Genomic DNA, 22,384 nt, shown 5'->3' on the forward strand with positions numbered 1-22,384 from the left:
GATGGGGGAGCCAGTTCATGTGCACTTCCTCTGTTTTCGTTGATTACAAGTGGTTTGTACAATGAAGTGTGAAATTCCAGAAGTTGTGAAAAGAATTCTTTTGTTCTTGAAACTAGTGGGGGATAGCTCCCAGACAAAAGATCAACTCTGTGGTCGGGTGACTTACAGCAGCCATCTTAATTTTTTTTCTCAATAGAAAAGCCCATTGTTTAAAAATAACATAGCAATATAGATAAAGTTCTGAGCATAGTGTTGAGTTTCTTCCTGTGTCACAGGAACCCAACAATATTCCACTATAAATTTAGTTACAACAAAAGTTCATCACTATCTTATTTATATTATTTATTATATTAACTCAAAGTCACAAGTGCTGACTATACTATGGCATCTAAAGGCAGGCATGAGAAATGGGCCCTGATAATAACTGCAAGGTTGGAAGGAAGCAAGGGAAAGGGTTTGTGATCGGGAAGCAAGATTCCTATGCACCTATGATTGGCCTCCTTCATGCTGGACAGCCACTTATTGGCCATCTGATGTTTGACTGGACGTACAGAGATGGCAGGAGCAGGAGTGAGCGTACCCCTCAATTTCTGTTCTGTCTCCCTCACCCAGCCAAGAAACAAAAAATCCAGCCCATGGAATCTCTTATGCCCACCTGAACAGGCAACAAGGGCCTTGGTTTAACTTGGTGTCTGTCAAAAGCTAGGGCACAATTGTTATGTTTTTGTATATAAACGTCCTTTCCTTACTGCTCTTCAGTTTGTTTGCCAATTAATTCATCAGTGAGTCACCCAAAACATCACCATTAGCAGACTCACTAGCTGCAAAACCATGTACAAGTATTAATACCATACACTTCCAATTAGCTTATTGCTTGCAAGAGAGAGGTTGTGGATAAATTTGAGCTTTTAACACTTTCATTACTGGAAACCAACAAACTAACCCATAAGATACATTTGTCCTCGGTACGTTCTGATTACCAATGGGTGAAACACGTAGGGTGGAATCGTCTTAGATTTGCATTAAGTGCGGTAGCCGGCGGGAAAAAGGACGTTTTACCTGCTGGCTACAATGATGGGTTTTCACACCGTATCATCCCAATCCCACTTCATTAATCATGCATTCCCAGGAAACACACCATTTCGCTGGCAGGCAGCCTCTGATTCACCTGTCATATCGTCACCTTGCCGCTTCCTCACACCGGGCGCCATTTTTAAAGTGCAGCCGCCTGCACACCTCTCAGTGCTTCCAGTCCAGGACTGCTGCACAGGAGACATGGCCCCGAGAGGCAAGAAGACTGCAGCCCTCCGATTCAGTGATGCATCCCTGGGACGCCATTTGGACACTTTTGAAGCCCGCTGCAATGTCCTCTACCCCCGCTCTGGCTGCAGGAGGCCCATCAGTCTCACCACTCCAGCTTGGGAGGCGATGGCAGTGGTGGTCTGTACCAACACTGCACAGAAGAGGTTCGCCATCCAATGCAGAAAGAGGATGAATGATCTCATCCATGGCGCCAGGGTAAGGCAACCATCTCAAAACAAAATCAGAATTACCTGGAAAAACTCAGCAGGTCTGGCAGCATCAGCGGAGAAGAAAAGAGTTGACGTTTCGAGTCCTCATGACCCTTCAACAGAACTGTTGAAGGGTCATGAGGACTCGAAACGTCAACTCTTTTCTTCTCCGCCGATGCTGCCGTACCTGCTGAGTTTTTCCAGGTAATTCTGTTTTTGTTTTGGATTTCCAGCATCCGCAGTTTTTTGTTTTTATATTAAGGCAACCATCTCATCACTCTAAATTCACACACTCACAAGCCCATCACACACCCACCGGCATCTCAGTCACTGCCAGCTCAAGAGACATCGCCACTCACACTCTCACACACATACTCTCACATGTCCCAACTGGCCTCATCTCCTCTGGAGACTGTCTCCTCAGCCCTCACCCTCTTGAAGTCACTTGTACAGATCAACATGTGTCCTCACACACACGCTGGGATACCCCCCTTTCCCAGTAATACCCTAGCCCTGCAGCCTTTTCCCTTGCCTGAGGCCACTTCTCCCCCTTCCACAGCCAAGTTACAGCCCTGCAGCCATTGAAAAGCCACCCCTGCCTCATGGCTGGTCTGATAGGTAGAGACCTGCCCATGAGCCCCCCTAAAAGTGATGTGGTGCTGTCTGTAAAGCCTGGCGCTGATGACTGCGAATGCTGCCTGAAGCAAGGTAGGCAAACAAGCCTCAAAGTCAGGAGCGAAGTGCAGTTTGCAAGATGTATGTTGCTTATGTTCAGTTGTGAAATATGTCAGCATGCAATCATGCCAACATGCCCAGGGGATCCAAATCATCATGAAACCAATTTTTGGCCTTCCTGCCACGTTGTCTGCTCACACCCACCCAGACAGCCAACACCAACAGGCATGGAAAATTCCTCAAATAGGTTACTGATCAACTGTTTTTAGTTTTTCTAACATTTATATTATTGACAGAGAGAAATAAAAGGAAATAGTTCCAGGGTAGGGCGGGGGAAATTTAGCTAATCTATGTGTTTCTTATTCACTGCTGCCTGCTGTAAGAGTGAAAAATTGGACATGGCGTGATTAGAAATGGTTCAGATGCCCTCCAGGGGCAAATGACTCATAAAAGTTCAAAGGCTGCTAAACTCAGCACCTTTTTTGGCACTTTGGGTGTAATTTTTGACTCCAAAATGGTGTCTGCAGTCCATATACACACTTCCCACGTGAGTCACACTAGTGAGGACGTTACCTCATGCGTAGGGAGTAACTCTTTTGAGTCAAAACAATAAACTAAATTAACAAAAATGTGTAGGGAGTATCCCTGGAAGTATCTGGAGTAGGCAGAGCCATCTGCATGCAACACTGATTTGGTGTCAGCACTGCCATTTTGGAACTCAAAGCTCCAGCTAACATGGTATCTTAAACACACACAACTGAACATGTGTTCAACAACCTGAAGAATCCCCTACCACCAGCCCTATTTAAAAGGATCACCAACTACTTACAAGTTAGTTGCTGACTGATTTCTACTTGCTGCTGCTGCAATTGTAGAAGTGCCTGGTACTTTCTATAATTGTTTGAAGTGGAGTGGCATATGCTGTAGGACTTCTGGACTTCAAGGATTCTGCACCAACCCCTTTCTCTCAGATACAATATGACAGTCAGCATGAACAGAGGTGATACAAAGCAGGACAAGCTGCAGGAAGCGGGAGGAGGAGAAAGGGAGCACAGCTGTCAGCAGGAGGTCATATCTACCCAGGATGTTCAGGGATAATTATTTTACCTGAACCTCCGAGAGGAACAGGTGGTTGGGATTTAGTGCTGACACATGGCCTCTCCCCAAACCACCAGTTGGAGAACTGGTGGGAACTCACGTTCCTTCTGTGGGGGAGGCCTGACGCTATTAAGTACTCATCAGGCATTTAACTGACCAGTGTTGGGCTTTCCAGGCAATCCTGTCTCCCAGAACTGCCAGCCAAACAGAGGCTGGCAGCTCTCCAGACTGGAAGCACCACTGGGAGCAATGGCTGCTGCTGATAATGCTCCAAGGTTCAGCCTGAGGATTGCTTCTGGGTTCCTGGCTACAGGTGAATCGGGTGGGATGGGGGTCACGGGGAAGGGGTTGCCAGAGAGGGGGAGGCAGGGGGTGGCTTTCAGCTGTCCCCCACCTTCCTGATGTCAGGTCCCTTGATACTGAGTGCCTGACAATGAGGGACCTCCACACTTCCAGAAGGCCGTAGGCAAACCCAACAGAGTTTGCTGTGCGACCATTGGGAGGCATGGTAGGGCCATGTAGATCCCATTAAGTTCCTGAGACACCATTAAATTCCAGTGGGCTCAGGGATAATTGTTCTTGAGTAGCTCATTAATGACATCCTGCTGCTGACAGGCAGAATTTTCATCTCAGGCCCTTCCAGCCCTCAACTTAATTGGAGACAGCTTTCCTGATGCTGGAAATCCAATGTGGGTACTTCTGCTCAATTCTCCAGCACCCCCTCCCAACCCCACCATGCCTCTTATAAAGGGCTCAATTAAATTCCACCCACTGTGTCAGGCATTTGCCCTTCAGTAATAATGTCTTCATTGAAAGCTGCCATCTGCTTCAGCCACAAGCAACCACAGAGCAGAGTGAGGAAGGCTTTGCCAGTTGCTGTGAAGGTGACCCTAGCAATGAGCCTTTATGCATTGGGCTCCTTCCCAAGCAAGAGCAATGGATATTTTCAATGCCTCCCAGTTTGTCATCCCCTATAGTGTTAGGGAGGTTACTAAGGCTCTATATTTAAAGAGAGTTGAATACAATTCATTCTCTATTGCCAGAGAGAAGCAGATGGGGTCAGTGTACAGCTTCTCAATGTACAGACGACCCCATTGACTGTTTTGTGGCTGTTATATGTTAACTTTGAGATGTACTGCAACCAGAAGAGATTCCACTCCCTCAATATGCAGTTGGGATTTAATAGGTCTCGCATGGCTCTCTCATGCCTCCTCAAGGTAGCCCAGCAAACCTTGTTGGGCTTTTCCAGCAGCCTTGAGGTGGGGGGAGTCACTCACTGTCAGGCACTCAGTGTTGAGGGACTCAGCTTCATGAAAGGGTGGGGGAAGCAGCTGAAAGCCACCTGCTGCCTCCCCCTCGCTGGTGACCCCCTCCCACCCAACTCACCTGTATCCAGGAATCCAGTGACAATCTTGGGGCTGGGCCTTGGAGCATTGTCGGGAGCGGCCATCGCTCCCTGTGGTGCTCCCGGTCCGGAGAGCTGCCGGTCTCTGGTTGGCTGGCAGCTTTGGGAGGAGGGAATGTGTCGGTCAGTCAAATGCCTGCTGAATACTTCACGACATTGGGCCACACCCACAGAAGCAACGCAGGGTTTCCACTGGTTCTCCAACAGGTGGGGAGCACCCCCCACTCCCTTGATAGTACTAAATACCAGCCACTATTCTTCTCTGATGGTAAAAGAGTTGCTCGCTGTGTATCATAGTCATAGTCATTGAGTCATAGAGGTCTACAGCACAGAAAAAGGCCCTTTGGCCCATCGAGTCTGCATCAGTCAAACAAGTACCTAACTATTCTAATCCCATTTTCCAGCACTAAGCCCATAGCCTTGTATGCCATGGCATCGCAAGTGCACATCCAAATACTTCTTTAATGTTATGAGGGTTTCTGCCTCTACCACCCTTTCAGGCAGTGAGTTCCAGGTTCCCGCCACCCTCTGGGTGAAAAAGTTCTTCCTCATATCCCCTCTAAACCTCCGGCCCCTTACTTAAATCTATGCCCCCTGGTTATTGATCCCTCCAAGGGGAAAAGTTCCTTCCTGTCTACCCTATCTATGCCCCTCATAGTTTTATACACCTCAATCATGTCCCCCCCTCAATCTCTGCTCCAGGGAAAATAACCTCAGTCTATCCAATCTCTCCTCATAACTAAAACTCTCCAGCCCAGGCAACATCCTGGTAGATTTCCTCTGCACTCTCTCTAGTGCAATCACATCCTTCCTATAATGCGGATTCCAGAACTGCACGCAATACTCTAGCTGTGGCCTAACCAGCATTTTATACAGTTCCAGCATAACCTCCCTGCTCTTACATTCTATGCCTCGGCTAATAAAGGCAAGTATCCCATATGCCTTCTTAACCACCTTATCTACCTGTCCCGCTACCTTAAGGGATCAGTGGACATGCACACCAAGGTCCCTCTGATCCTCGGTACTTCCCAGGGTCTTACCATTCATTGTGTATTCCCTGGGTGCAGGTTATGCCTGGCACCCTGGCAGAGTTTGCTGTGCCATGTGTACTTGAGTCACCATGACAAACCAGAGGGTGGCTACTGGGTGACAGGGGCATTCTTGATGGCAATGCGCACAACTCCGGCACACAAACCACGCACAAGTGGGAAACATGCATAATAGGAAAGCCATGCTCCCACAAGAAATGTGTCAGAGCAGAGCAGTGGGGCTGAAACAATGCTTCAAGGGCATGAGCCGCTCTGGAGGAACCCAGAGTTCCTACTCAGCAGTGTGTGTTCCAAGATTAGTGGTGGTCTTGTTGCATGCTGCACAATCTTTCCATCATGAGAGCACAGCCCTTGCCACCAGCTGTATGGCGACCAGATGAGAAAGCGGAGGAGGAAGAAGAGGAAGAGAGAAGACAACTAACACACCCTTTTCCTGCCAGGATGTTGTGGATGACTCATTTGAGTTGCAATACTTGTAAAAGCAACCCCAATTTCCCATTCACCAACAGCCCTACGCCTTATCTTCCCTCTATCATTGACCGTCACAGCTTCCTCTTGGCCACAATGCAAAAATAAAAGCCAACAAAAAATAAGCTCTCCAAACCAAATTTTAAAAAAAATCAAACATGCCATATTGCAACTAATCACCCTGCTGCATTCCCTTAAGGGAATTCTCTGTCTTTTATGTACCTTTATCTGTTTTAGGCCCCATACCCAGAGCTTGCCCAGCATGGCTGATGGAAGGCTGTTGAATTTCAGTGGGGGAAAACTGTAAATAGCCTTGGGGGATGATCACAAACAGCTCTGGCCCTAGAAGGTCCGATTTCAGGCTGCATCATTTTGGCATGGGCGGCAATCATCTGGGCTGACTGACAGGCAGCAGCACATGACAGAGTGGCAGTAGTGGGAGGACAAGTGCTGGCTTCTTGAGAAAGGATAGCAGATGCATGCTCCACAGGGCCACAGCCACTCCTCAGGATGGTGCCTCAGCAATTCCAGAAATCTATTGGAGGACAGACTGCGACCTTGCAAGCCCCTTTGAGCACTGGTGACTGCAGTCATGGTGGCAGTAGTATAAGCTTGATTAGCAGAAATCTGAGCTTCCATGAGAGCAGTCTCAGTCTCCATAGCAGCAAGCTGACCTTGTATTACACATCTGAACTTCGACTGCAGAAACCAACAGTGGGTGGCGTTTGCTTGGACTGACATGGTGTATAATTGGAATGGGAGCTGAGACAACAGCCAGAGATGCTGCATTACAGTTGAGTCCACAAATGTACCAATGGAATTGGCCATCATTTCCATGCTGAAAAGGATGGGCTCCAAACTCTGTGTAAAGACCTGTGCCAAATTGGTGCTGGACTCCTCCATCATGCTTCCTGGCAGGCCTCCCAACTCACCAAGCATTTCATCGTCCATCAGGCTTTTTCTGTACCCTGTCACATCAAAGTCCTCAACCGAGCCCTCTACAGCAGAACTTGAGTACAGCCTCGTCCTCCAGGGAACTGGCACCTGCACTGTTCTTTACCCCTCATCATCTTTTATGCTTTCAGGCCTGACATTGGCCACAGCCTCAGGCAGCACCATCTCTTCCATGGGCATGAGGATATGCAGCATTGCTTGTCCCCCGCTGGTTAGGTTCTGCTGCCTCTGCTTGTGCACCACCTTGTCTTGCAAGAGAGGGAGAGACATGTATCAATGTGGTGCAATGTGTCTGGGTAACAGTTGAATAGCTGGAAATGTGTTCCGGATAAGAGATATGTGTGTGAGGCTTGCAGCACTGCTAAGTATGCAAGGATGAGGTGAGGCTATAAATGGTAAGAATGAGTCATGCTTCATAGATAATGCTGGTAGGTGAGTGAATTGCGGTGGTGAATGGGTCAGTGTGTGACTCTAGTGGTTCATTTGTAAGGATATGGCACTTGAAGAGGGTTTCCTGACCCTGGCCACTCATATGAGGCAATGCATCCAGGTGCTTGGGGTAGACTGCTTGCATTGACAATGATGGTTATCTGTTCCCACTGCCCTGAGTATCTGTCACAGAGGCCCTCCTAGACCCCCTGTGGGTATAGGACCTCTCTCCTCCTATCCATCTCCTGCACTAAGGCCACCAATGCTGTGTCAGAGAACCTTGGAGCATGCTCTCTGCCCCAGTGTACTCTTTGCATTGTTTTTGCTGCTCAGTGACTCATTTGCAACCAGTTCCAGTGCCTGTTGCAACCAGAATGCAGCTCCCCTTTACAAAGTGCAGGCTGCCTTTTCATAGTGCAAGTTAACTTGAAGTGGTGCTAACCTTGCATAAACTTGGGCCCCTGCTGAGGTGTGCAGCCACTCAGCAGCATATTTAGTGCTGCACTGCATGCTACTATCATTCAAATTAGCAGACATTACAAAGATTGTGTACTACTGCATTGGAAGTGACTAGGGTAGATTAATCGCTCATTGTGATCCCTGTATCTGTTTTTGGACCTTATCCACTTTTCCTCCCCCATCATCTTTTATCTTGGGGGCAAAATTGTCAAGATTTTCCATGACTTGGTTAAAATGGCCACATTTATGTCCACGGATACTTGAAGATATTTGATTCACATTTCATATTAAAAGTGCAAAGTGATGCCATTATGGCTGAAATATGAAATCATATTCTTCCTGTCTAAATATCATCAAATTTCCCTCTCAATATTTTTAAAATTAAAAATCAGCATTGCATTTGTTATTGAGTAATATATACAATATTGTCAAACCATATTTAGAAGACTAAAACATTAAAAAAAAACGCAGCTGAGAGACTTTGAGCTCTTTCCACCTACGCTCCTTCTGTCTCCTGAAATGAATCATCCCTGCACAGCATTATTAAGAAAACTGCCGTCAGTGGAATGCTGCAGCCTTGTGAAAATATTACCAAGAAAGGGCCTTTAAAAACAATGAACCATTATCTTCCCTGTTGGGTCACATTAACACTTTCCCTCTGTTGTTTTAAAATAACACCAGTTTTAAATTAGCATCTAATTTTGAAGAAAATTCATCACTCAGTTTAATGGATGTGTACAATGTCCAATGTATTTATTTAATTTGTTATCTCATCTTGTGGTGTCCACCCCTCCTATTGGCAAAACTATAATTTAAGCCAGGTGGCAAAACAAACTGCAGGTGTATCCAGCGCAAGTAAGATTTCAACAAGTTTCAGATCAAACCACTTCATTGCATTAAATCACATTTTAATCAAAGGTGCTATTATTGAATTTCTTTTTTTAAACGGTTATCTCCCTCCCCCTGCTGTGTAGGTGAACAGCCAGTCTCCCGTCAAAGTTGCTCTTGATTGAGTTGCACAGGAGTCAGTCCACCCCCTCTGATTTCCACTCTCCCTTCACATGGAGGAATACTGACACCTGACTCCAATATTGTCCACCATGCACCTGGAGGTGATAGCATACAGTTGCACATCACCTTACCTCCCCTGTTGTTTGTGGGTTTTCACAGACTGCTGGAGTGGTGGGGGGGTTGGTGGGGGAGGCAAAATTTGACAGCTTCCAAAAACAGATGCAGGGATCTGGATGCACAAATAATCTGCACCCGTTACTCACAAACTTGGTTTCAACCGTGGCTCAGTCAGCATTACTCTCATCTCTGAGCCAAAAGGTTGTGGGTACAAGTTCCACTCTCAAGACTTGAGCACAAAAATCCAAGGCTAACAATCCAGTATAGGAGTGCTGCAGTTCAGAGGCGCCCTCTTTTAGATGAGGCGTTAAAACTGAGGACCAATCCGCCATCTCAGACGAATGTGAAAGATTCCGTGGTGGGGGGAGTGGCTTTTAGTTGGCCCCCCGCTTCACGAAGCGAGGTACCTCGAGCAAGGGAGTTCTCCCTAGTGTCCTGGTCAATATTTATTCCTCAATCAACCATCACAAAAACAGATAACCTGGTCATTATCCCTGGAGCACGAGGTTGCACTCAAGTGCTGCTGCAGAGGGCTCGGTTGAGGACTTTGATGTGGCAGGGTACAGAAAAAGCCTGTTGGACAATGAAATGCTTGGTGAGTTGGGAGGCCTGCCAGGAAATCTGATGTACCATCAAGGAGCTTGGAGGAGTCTAGCACCAACTTGGCACAGATCTTTACACAGAGTTTGGAGCCCATCCTTTTCAGCATGGAAATGATGGCCAATTCCATTGGTACATTTGTGGACTCAACTGTAATGCAGCATCTCTGGCTGTTGTCTCAGTTTTCTGCCAATCGAGCATATACTGCTGCCACCATGACTGTGGTCACCAGTGCTGAAAGGGACTTGCAAGGTTACAGAGCAGTGTTGTTTGGGGGAGTTTGCTGTGTGCAAATTGTCATCTTTCCTACTTTACAATGGTGGGGAGGTGGAAGGTGATGCCAGGGGGTCGACAGTGATGGGAGAAAGGAAATGGGTGACTGGGGAGGAAAAGGGTGGCGGAGCCAAGAAAACTGTAGCACTACCGTGCTTGCTAAATCAAAATTGAAACGATAGTCGTGGTGGGTGAGAACAGGTGCAGCATGGGAGTGTGATCAGTGGGTGGGGTGGCGGGGTGGGGGGGGGGTTGCGGGGGGGTGGGGGGGCGGAGATGCAGGTCAGCTGAGATGGTCAACTGAAAGCGAACCTCAGCAGGCAGCATTGAAATGGCTCACGACATTGAGGTGAGTGTGGTGCAGCAAGTATCCGGGAGCATGGGAGAATGCTTGCATGAGGCTCCGAAAGGCTCCTCCACAAACACACACTTCTCCCTCCTGAATCACTCGTGGGCTGGCTGTGTGCAGCTGAACTGCTAGTTGGGGGGCGGAGGGAGATGCAGTGTGAGGACTCACAAAGCCTGTCAATGAAGCTGAAAGACACAATTACACATTATTCAGTGAAAGTGAATATATTTTCAGGTTGTAAAGTGACAAAATGTGTTCATCTGTGCAACCAACTGTGATCAGAATTTCTTAACTTTTGAACGCCTTACACTTCCAGGTGCTTCCCTGACATCCGCAGCAGGGGTGGACACAGCATGTGCAATGGTTGGCCCTGTTGCATCTGATGACTTTGGCGTGGGTCCTGTGGAAAGCCAAGGCCTTGGAGGCTCCAGCTTGTTTTGGCTGTCCTCCTGTGGGTCAGCTCCTTCCTTTGCAGTGACAGAGGATGAGGTTGAGGGGGTCACAGGCAAAGGGGACTTGGAGGGAGAGGACAGACTAAGATTCCTGAGTGGATGAGCCAGGGGCGTCAGCTGCTGCTCCCCCTCCCTCCGGGTGTCCAAGGGCCCCGGCCTGACTCCTTGAGGGGAACAAGCACCTAGAGGGGCATTGAGGTGCCCCATTTCCCTTTCATGTTGCCACTGCAGGAACTCATCCATGGTTACCGCAATGCAGTGCAGGTCTGCACACATCTCCGCATTCTGCTGGACCAGGGTCTCCATGGTGTCTGCCATCGTCTCCGTGGAGACCTCCATACACGCACATGTGGGCACCGCTTCATCAGAGAGCAGGCAGACGCACTCCTCCGACTCGCGTGCCACTCTGTTGAGGGCTTCTGACAGCTCAGCGTGATGTTCCTCTGCCTTCTGCTGAATCTCCAGGGTAAGTTGGATAGCCAAATCCAGAGGTTCATCATCTGACTCGTACCTCACAGATGCCTCTTCCCCAGCAGTCCTCTGGCTGCTAGGGAGCTCGGCTGAACCTTCCTCCTCCTGCTGCAGTCCATGTGGTGACCACCAGATTGTGAACCCGAGCCTGCTCTAGCACTAGGCCCCACCAAGGTGTGTGTTTCTACGCTGGTGGAGAGTATGGGTAAGCGCTGTGACAGGTCTTCCAGGCTGTTTACTTCCAGCTCTTCAATGGAGGAGGTGTCCTCTGGGCTGGCAGTGAGGATGTGGATGGAGCTGAGGGACTGGCTGACAGAGGGTGTCAGTCACTTGGCAGAGCTTCCTGTGAACCAAAGTAGACATAATTAGTGCATGTCAGCAGAGTCAAAAGCAGGAGAGAGAGAGTACTCACAGTTGTGTTGAAGAAGGGATGATGTGGTGTAGGATCCTCACGAGGGTGTTCGCCGCCAACCTCACCATCGCCGTAGGCACGGTCCATGTCCTCACCAGTCAGCACGATGGCACATTCCTCAAAGTTAGTGAGGGGCCTAATGTGGGAGACCCAACCCCCAGTCTGGAGCCTCTCCCTGTTGTTGTGAGCCAGCTTCTCCTGCATGAAAACAGATGGAGAGAGTGTGAGCAGGACACAAGGCACTGTATGGAATGTTTGTGTGGTGAATGGAGACATGGATGGGATGAGGATGCGAGCTCCAGAGGATATGAACCTGAGGAAAATGTGAGGGTGTGCGCGAGAGTTAGTGGTGTTGTCCCTTGAGGTGTGAGATCGCTGTGGATGTGTGATGAGTTTGAGTGTGTGAGTTGAGAGTGATGAGTTAGTTACCCTGGTGGAATGGATGAGACCATTCATCCTGTTGTGGCACAGGGTGACTGTCCTCTTTTGCAGGGCACTGGCACTGACCACCGCTGCCACCACCTCCCATGCTGGATTAGTAATGTTGGTGCCTATTCTGCGCCCGGAGCAGGGGTAGAGGACATCATAGTGGGTCTTCACTGCATCCAAAAGGCACTCGAGGGATGCATCATTGAACCTGAGGGCTGCAGTCTTCTTGCCTTTTGCGGCCATGTCTTCTTTGCAGTAGTCATGGGCTGGAAACATTGAGATTTGTGCGCGTGGCTGCACTTTAAATATGGCACCCAGTATAATGAAGTGGTGAGGTGATGGTGTGGTGGGCGAATGAGAGCTCGCCCGCCATCAAAATGGTGTGTTTCCCGGGAATGCATAATTAATGAGGTGGGATTGGGTTGATATGGTGTGAAAAGCCACCGTTGCAGACGGCAGATGAAACGTCCTTTTTCCAAAAAGTGCAAAACTGGGGAGATTCTGCCCCTTATGTTTTTCCAGGGCCAAGTATTGGTTCTTCAAAGAGTCTTCCAAGGATACAACTTCTTTGAGTACTTTTTCTGCCTGCTGTTGTGCCTGGCTGTGCAGCTGGTTGAATTTTCCCAAGTTCAACTTCAATTTGCCACCTATGGAATTGAGGGTCGTTATTTCTTCCTGGTATCTTTGTGATGTCTCTGAAGTGTGTTCGTTTAGATCTCGAAAGGTTTGGTTCATTGAAGACTTTAGTTTACCGTACATTTTCAAAGGCATATAGTCAGCTTGTCTCTTGCCCTTCAAATCTTCCAGTTCAGCTTTGATATGGACATTTTTGAGCCTTATCTAATTTTCCTTCTGTAGGGTTGTTTATTTTGGATTTCATCAGATAGCTTTCCATTATACACAGTCAGCTGCTTGTTCTGCACTATCACCTGTTTTCGTAGCTTTACTGGGGATTTTCTTTTCCTTCTTAGAAGGTCTGTGCATCCCAGAACTTGAAAATAAAAAAATTCATCAAAGGCATTTAATATTTCATCGAAGCTGGTTAAGGAGACATCAATGTATTGCATAAGCATTACTTCATCAGCACGTTCACCAAGCCAGTATTAATCTGGACTTCTGATTTTTTACTGACACTCAATGTTCTCCAGTAGCTTAAAAATTCCATTCCCCAGGACATGCAATTTTTCATTAGGTTTGGCTCTGGGATGAGTCTAAACTGATGTGGAAAGTTTCATTTTTGATCCACGGTCATTTAATATTTTTCTGCAACCACAGCTTTAAATGGCTGTGCAGTAACCATTTTCTTTCTCTGCTCTCCTTGCAGCGATTGTCCTATTGCACTAATGGTAGTCTTTTTTTCAAGCTTTTTTAACTCTGCAGGAAAGTTTCAAAACAAGAAGCTTGTGCCATTGAGGCGTTTTTAAAATTGGAGAACTGTGTTGGAAGGTGATTTCTTGCTCTGCTTTCAGTGATTCTTTTAAAAATTTTCTCTGATGCTTTACCTGGATTTCAACACGCCGTCGCCATTGACTCCGAGACAAAGGGATTACCCGCACTTGCCGGTTTTGGCGGCTCTGCAAAATGGCGGTGGCATGCTTCTTGAAGGAGACTCTTAATAATGGCTGCCTGGATCGGCTTCTTTCATTCCATGGTTTGTTACATTGAGTAACAAGACATTCGAATTTAAAGTTAAGCTTGCTGTTTTCTGAGCTGGACAGTTGTGACGTTTGTGGGAGATTTAAACAATTGATTCTTTTTCTGATCTTATGAGTTCGGCGGCCATACGTTGGGGCTCCAACTGGGGAATCAGGTTTTAGAGATGAGCTTTCCTTCAACAACGCCACTGACACTGAATTAGGGAAAGAGTTCTCAGGGCTGTCTGCAGCCTGGAACTTTTAAAGATTTAGCTCATCCTTGCAGACTCTGTATGCCCTGCACTCTGAAGCTGGACTTCCAAGGGAGATTCAATGTATTCTTCTGCTGCAATAAAAATCTGTGCCTTCAGCTTCCACTCTGGAGTCTTTTCTGGCAAATTTTCTCTGCGTCTTCAGCTTCTGTAGGGAGTTTCTTTCAGGTCAGAATTTTCGTTAAAGTTTTTTTTTCATAGTCTTCCAGCATCTAGGCTTGTTTCAGCATTTTAGCAACGTTGAGGGTTTTTGATCCCAGCTGCCACCATGTTGAGAAGGTTACAGAATGATGTATTTTAAAGACATCTTTGTAGTCTTCAGTAGGTTAACTAAGCTTTTATTAACAAGTAGAACTGTTTACACATGTACAGTAAAGGGTACAGGCTAGGAGCTATCTCCATGCTTAGGTCTTAATCAGTCACTGCTCAACCCCACACTGACCCCTAGGTCTGAGTCCTGTGCCTTCTTACATCACTGTGTGGGTGGTACTGTACCAAGTCCCACATTAAACCTGTATGTCCCAGAACTTTATACTACACTTCCTACCTCATTAGTGCCACCTTCCCCTTCACACCGCTCCCACCCTCCACCAATGTTCCCTCTCAGTTTTTCCATCCGTATGCAGAATGAAATTTGTAATGTGCACCAATATCATGATAATGTGCAGATGTGTGCCACCAGTAGAAGCAAGAAACCCATAAATAATATATATTTTTAATAGTTATTTTTAAAAAGTTACCATAGATATGGAAGAAAGAGTATTAAAACAAGGGATAATTAACAAGGTGCACCACTGGGGATATTAATTTGATTGAAGTCAGATAAAAAGAAAAATAATATTACAAAATTTTCAATAACCTTTTAGAACCTTACATGTATCTATTCCTTTGAGGCATAAAACAAAATTATCCACTTTCTTGACATAGGAAACAAAATATTTTATCAGTATTGATGCATGAAATAAAATAGATTTTCTGCTTTCATTATGTTTGAAATGACCAACTCCTAATAACTTACCTCCAGCTCGCTGCTTCCTGCCTCCAACTCACCACCTCTCCTGACTTGCCGACTCTCCCTACTTGCCACTTCCCACCCGAACCCTCCCGCTCGCCGCCTCTCCCACCTTACTATCGTCCTCAGAGTTCACAATTCTTCTAAATTTTGTGTCATTTGCAAATTTTAAATTTGTGGGTCTTTTACACCCAAGTTTGTTTTTAATATAGATCAAGAAAAGCAGTGGTCCTAGGCCTGATCCCTGGGAACCCCCTTGTACGGGCGGGTTCTTGTGCCCTCAACCATGGCGAGTTTGGCTGGAAGGTGATGGGGGGAGACCCTGCCACCTTCCCATCTCAACCGCAATTATGTCTTAGGTGGGAAGGCCCGTGGACAAATTAATGCTCACTTAAGGTTCTCATCCCACTGCTGCTGTCCGCGGGGGACCAATAGGCTCCAATCGGGGGGTCCTTCATTCAAAGGCACTCAGTGCCTGATTAAGGGACCCCGCATTAGGAAGTGGGGGATGGGGGAGCTGCTGAAAGTCACCACCGTTGCTCTTACTGCCGACCCAACTAACCCACCCCCCACTTCAACACCCACCCACAGCCCCTTTCCTGCCATCATTCACATCTGCCTGGTCCCTCCTCGATCTGAGGCCTCAGGTTCATGTAATGCCAGCAGCAGCCACCACTTCCTCAGTGGCACAGCTGAGTACAGAAGAGCTGCCAGCCTCTGATTGGTCCGCAGCTCTTGGCGGGTGGGACTTTTACCCAAGGTGTCCTTGATCCCAGGGGAAGGCTCATTGTTGACTTGTTAAGTGCCTGAGTGACGCAAGATGTGGTGAGCCTTGTCAAAAAGGTAATGCGGGGATCCCTCCGGCTCTCCAGCCAGCAGCTGAGACCTTGTTGCCTCCACAAGATTCTGCCCCATACCTTCTACCAGTGTGAAAGACAATTGTTCGCCACTGCTCTCTGTTTCCTGTTACCCAGACAACTTGCTATTCCATGATGTGGCACGTTATCAAGTGCCTTTTGGAAGTCCACATACATGGCATCACTTGTATTACCTTTTTTTTATTCATTCATGGGATGTGGGTTTCGCTGGCTGGGCCAGCATCTATTGCCCATCCCTAACTGCCCTTGAGAAGATGATGGTGAGCTGCCTTCTTGAACCGCTGCTGTCCATGTGGTGTAGGTGCACCCACAGTGCTGTTAGGAAGAGAGTTCCAGGATTTTGACCCAGCAGCAGTGAAGAAGGCGATATATTTCCAAGTCAGGATGATGAGTGACTTGGAGGGGAACATCCAGGTGGTGGTGTTCCCATCTATCTGCTGCCCTTGTCCCCTGTCCTTCTAGATGGTGGTGGTTGTGGGTTTGGAAGGTTCATCATCCCCATGGTTACCTCATCAAAAAACTCAAACAACTTATTTAAACATGATATGCCTCTAATAAATCCTCTGGCTCGCCTTAATTACACTATATTATCTAAGTGGCTGTTAATTTTGTCCTGCGTTATCATTTCTCAAAGTTTGCTAATTACCATGGTTAAATTGACTGGCCTATAATTGCTGTGTCAATCCTTAAACACTTTTTTGAACAAGTCAATAAGGAACAAAACCGGAAGGGCCACCTGACATTATCTTAGGCACTGGAAAAGACAATGTCACTCCCAGTCCTGTTGGCCCTGCAAAGTCCTCCTTACTGATACCTGGGAGCTTGTGCCAAAATTGGGAGAGCTGTTCTACAGACTTGTCAAACAACAGCCTGACAGAGTCATACTTACAGAATCGTACTTTACAGCCAATGTCCCAGACACCACCGTCACCATCCCTGGGTGTGTCCTGTCCCACTGGCAGGGCAGACCCAGCAGAGGTGGTGGCACTGCAGTACACAGTCAGGAGGGAGTTGCCCTTGGAGTCCTAAACATCGACTCTGGACCCCAAGAAGTGTCATAGCGTCAGATCAAACATGGGCAAGGGAGCCTCCTACTGATTGACTACTGCCCTCCCTCAGCTGATGGATCAGTACTCCTCCATGTTGAACAACACTTGGAGGAAGCACTGTGGGTGGCAAGGACACAGAATATACTCTGGGTGGAGGACTTGAATATCCATCACCAAGACTGGCTCAATAGCACCATGACTGACCGAGCTGGCTGAGTCCTGAAAGACACATCTGGCAGACTAGGCTTGTGGCAGGCAGTGAAGGAACCAACAAGAAGAAAAAATCTACTATACCTTGTCTGCAGCAATCTACCTGTTGCAGATGCATTTGCCCATGACAGTATAGGTGGGAGCAACCACTGCACAATCCTTGCAAAGACAAAGTCCCATCTTCACACTGAGTGTACTCTCAATTATGTTGTGTGGCATGACCACCGTGCTAAATGTGATAAATTCAGAATAGATCTAGAAGCTCACAACTGGGATCCATGAGGCACTGTGGGCCATCAGCAGCAGAAGAATTATATACAACCACAATCTGTTACCTCATGGCCCAGCATATCCCCCACTCTACCATTACCATCAAGCTAGGGGATCAAACCCGGTTCAGGGAAGGGTACAGGAGTGCATGCCAGGAGCAGCACCAGGCATATCTAAAAAAGAGGTGTCAACCTGGTGAAGCTACAACACAATTACTTATATGCCAATCAGTAGAAGCAGCATGTGATAAACAGAGCTAAGCCATCCCACAAGCAACGGATCAGATCAATGCTCTGCAGTCCTGGCACATCCAGTTGTGAATGGTGGTGAACAACTAAACAACTCACCGGAGGAGGAGGCTCCACAAATATCCCCATCCTCAATGATGTTGAAGACCAGCACATCAGAGCAAAAGATAAGGCTGAAGCATTTACAACCATCTTCAGCCAGAAGTACCATGGGAATTCCATGTCAGCCTCAACCTGAGGCTCCCAGCATCATAGATGCCAGTCTTCAACCATTGCAGTTCACTCCATGTGATATCAAGAAACGGCTGAAGGCACTGGATATTGCAAAGGCTATGGGCCCTGACAACATTCGGCTATAGTACTGAAAATTTGTGTTCCAGAACTAGCTGCGCCCTTAGTCAAGCTGTTCCAGTACAGCTACAACACTGGCATCTAATTGGCAATGTGGGAAATTGGCCAGGTATGTTCTATCTACAAAAAGCAAAACAAATCCAATCTGGCCAATTACCGTCCCATCAGCCTCCTCTTGATCATCAGCAAAGTGATGAAAGGTGTCGTCAAGAGTGCTATCAAGACGCATTTATTCAGCAATAACCTGATCACTGTTGCTTAGCTTGGGTTATGTCAGGGCCACTCAGCTCCTGAGCTCATTACAGCCATCGTCCAAACATGGACAAAAGAGCTGAACTCAACAGGTGAGGTGAAAGTAACTTCCCTTTACATCAAGGCAGTATTTGACCGAGAGTGGCAACAAGGAGTCCCAGCAAAATTAAAGTCAATGGGAATCAGGGCTAAACTGTCCACTGATTGGAGTCATACCAAGCACAAAGGAAGATGACAATGGTTGTTGGAGACCACTCATCTCAGCCCCAGAACATTGCTGCAGGTCAGTGTTCCAGGCCAACCATCTTCAGCTGTTTCATGAATGGAATTCGCTCCATCATAAGGTCAGAAATGGGGATGTTTGCTGATGATTGCACACGTTCAGTACCCTTTGCAGCTCGTCAGACGCTGAAGCAAACCGTGTCCATATGCAGCAAGACCTGGACAACATTCAGGCTTGAGCTGATATATGGCAAGTAACACAAGGGCCAGACAATGACCATCTACAAGAAGAGAGAATTTAACTATCTGCCCTTGACATTCAATGGCATAACCATTGTTGTACCTCCCACTGTCAACATCCTGGGGGTTCCCGTATGCCAGAAACTGAATAGGACCAGTCATATAAATACTGTGGCCATAAGGGAAGGTCAGAGCCTGAATTTTGTGGAGCGTAACTCACAAACTGACTGCCCTAATCCTGTCCACCATCTACAAGGCAGAAGTCAGAAGTGCAATTGAATTCTCTCCATTTGTCTAGATGAGTGCAGCTCCAACAACATTCAAGAAGCTACTGACCATCCAGGACAAAGCAGTCTGCTTAATTGGTACCCCATTCATAAACTTAAACATTCACTCCCTCCACCATTGACACACAGCGGCAGTAGTACCATCTACAAGATGCACCGCAGCAATTCACCAAGGCTCCTTCGACAGCACCCTCCAAATCTGCGCCCTCTACCAGCAAGAAGGTCAAGGACAGCACAAGCATGGGAACACCACCTGCCAGTTTGCCTCCAAGTTATGCACCATCCTGACTTAGAACTATATCACCATTCCTTCACTGTCACCAGATCAAATTCCTGGAATTCCTTTCCTAACAGCACTGTGGGTGTCCCTACACCAGATGGACTGCAGTGGTTCAAATAGGTGGCTCCCACCACCTTCTCAAGGTTAATTAGTGAAGGGCAACAAATGCTGGCCTTGCCAGTGATTCCCAAAACCCATGAAAGAAAAAAACAAAATTGCAATTCTTCAGTCCTTTGATATCAGGCAGAATTTTGCCCTCGGTTGGCGGGCGGGCCCCACCAGCTCGGCGGCGGGCAGGCAGCCGAACTCCGCTGCCAAAACGGGGCCTGTCGCCATTTTGAGTGGGCGGGCCAATTAAGGCCTGCCCAGTGGCCTGCCTGACAGGGGGTGGAGGGATTCCCCATCTGTCAAAATGCACTCTTTTGTGCGCATGCGCACTGCTCCCTGAGACTAAGTGCTGTCTCAGGGAGATTACTGACAGTCTAAAAAACTTTAAAAATAGAAAAATTTAAAAATTATTAGCATGTCCCCCTCATGTGACACTGTCACACGAGATGGGACATGTTAATAAATATTACATAAAATTTATTAAAGTTTTTAAAAACGAACATGAAACCTCATCCCGCCAGTGGACGAGGTTTCATGTATTATCAGAAGCCCGCTGGGGCTCCTGGCCTGCCCTCCAGCCTTAAGATTGGACGGGCAGGGTCTTTAATTATCTTAATTACCCTGTCAATGTCCTCAATTGGCCACTGACAGGTTGGTGGGCGGACAGCTGATTTCGCTGTCTGCCCACCTTCCTAAAGATTTAAATGGACCGGGATGACGTCGGGGGTTCCTCCCGACATCATCCCGCGTCATTTCCCATTGGTGAGCGGGCCCCGCCCCCAAATCGCCGATGGGAAAATTCAGGCCATCACCTCTGTTTCTAGGGAGAATTGGAAGATTGTGGCCAGTACTCCACAAATTCCACCCTTACTTCCCTCAGTGTTATCAGATGTTTCCCATCCATTTCTGGTAACTTATCAACTTGTAGCACTGCCAGAATTCTAGTACCTCCACTTTGTCAATTTTTAGCCCTTCTGGTATCTCAACTACCTCTTCTTTCATAGAAACATAGAAAATAGGAGGAGTAGGCCATTCGGCCCTTCGAGCCTGCTCCACCATTCATTATGATCATGGCTGATCATCCAACTCAATAGCCTGCTCCTGCTTTCTCCCCATATCCATTGATCCTTTTGCCCCAAGAGCTATATCTATCTAACTCCTTCTTGAAAACATACAATGTTTTGGCCTCAACTACCATCTGTGGTAACAAATACCACAGGCTCACCACGCTCTGGGTGAAGAAATTTCTCCTCATCTCAGTCCTAAATGGTCTACCCCATATCCTCAGACTGTGACCCTGGGATCTAGACTCCCCCACCATCCGGAACATCCTTCCTGCATCTACCCTGTCTAGTCCTGTTAGAATTTTATAGGTTTCTATGAGATCCCCCCCTCATTCTTCTGAACTCCAGCGAATATAATCCTAACCAACCAATCTCTCCTAATATGTCAGTCCCGCCATCCCAGGAATCAGTCGGGTAAACCTTCGCTGCACTCTCTCTATAGCAAGAACATCCCTCCTCAGATAAGGAAACCAAAACTGCACACAATATTCCAGGTGTAGTCTCACCAAGGCCCTGTATTATTGCAGCAAGACATCCCTGCTCCTGTACTCAAATCCTCTCACTATGAAGGCCAACATACCATTTGCCTTCTTTACCGCTTGCTGCACCTGCATGCTTACCTTCAGCGACTGGTGTATAAGGACACCCAAGTCTCGTTGCACATTCCCCTCTCTCAATTTATAGCCGTTCAGGTAATAATCTGCCTTCCTGTTTTTGCTACCAAAGTGGATAACCTCACATTTATCCACATTGTACTGCATCGGCCATGCATTTGCTCACTCACTCAGCTTGTCCAAATCACACTGAAGCATCTCTGCATCCTCCTCACAGCTCACCCTCCTACCCAGCTTTGTGTCATCTGCAAATTTGGAGATATTACATTTAGCTCCCTCATCTAAATCATTAATATATATTGTGAATAACTGGGGCCCCAGCACCGATCCCTGTGGTACCCCACTAGTCACTGCCTACCATTCGGAAAAGGACCCGTTTATTCCTACTCTTTGTTTCCTGTCTGCCAACCAGTTTTCTATCCATCTCAATACACTACCCCAAATCCCATGCGCTTTAATTTTACATTATTTTACATTTATAATTTTACATTAATTTTAATTATGGCTATTGCAGTATCCTCTTCCCTAATAGAGACAGATGTAAAGTACTTATTTAGCACCTCTGCCACGCTCCCTGTCTCCATCCAAAGGTCTCTTTTTTGGTCCCTTACCAGACCCACCCCTCTTCTTTCTACCTTTTTATTATTTTATACACTGATAAAAGACTTCTGGATTCCCCTTCATGTTAACTGCCAGTTTCTTCTCATACTTTCTCTTTGCCCCTCTATTTCTTTTATCATTTCCCCTTTGAACTTTCTAAATTCAACCTGGTTCTCACTTGTATTAACAACCTGACAACTCATACGTCCCCTTTTTCATCATCATCTTACTCTCTATCTCTTGTGCGACCCAGGGAGCTCTGACTTTGGTTGCCCTATTTTTCCCCCTCGTGGGAATCCACCTTAATGGTACCTGAACCAGCTCCTCTTTAAAAGCAGCCCATTGTTCATTACAGTTGTGCCTGCAAATCTTTGATTCTAATTTACTTGTGACAGATCTGTTCTCAACCCGCTGAGGTTGGCTCTCCTCCAATTAAGTATTTTTACTCTAAATTGTCCTTTGGTGTTTTCCATAGCTAACCTAAACCTTCTGAATCAAACAGTGCAGCTGCAGTCAGTAGTCAGCAGTCCAACTGCCCTGTATTTTGAACTCCTACCAAAACACAGTCCTTTTGAAACAAATGGCTTCAAAATTCGCTAGCAGCCAAAAACGACTTACCAATGACCTCCCA

Source organism: Cetorhinus maximus, chromosome 18 (assembly GCF_964194155.1).
Source record: "Cetorhinus maximus chromosome 18, sCetMax3.hap1.1, whole genome shotgun sequence".
Classification (NCBI taxonomy): Eukaryota; Metazoa; Chordata; class Chondrichthyes; order Lamniformes; family Cetorhinidae; genus Cetorhinus; species Cetorhinus maximus.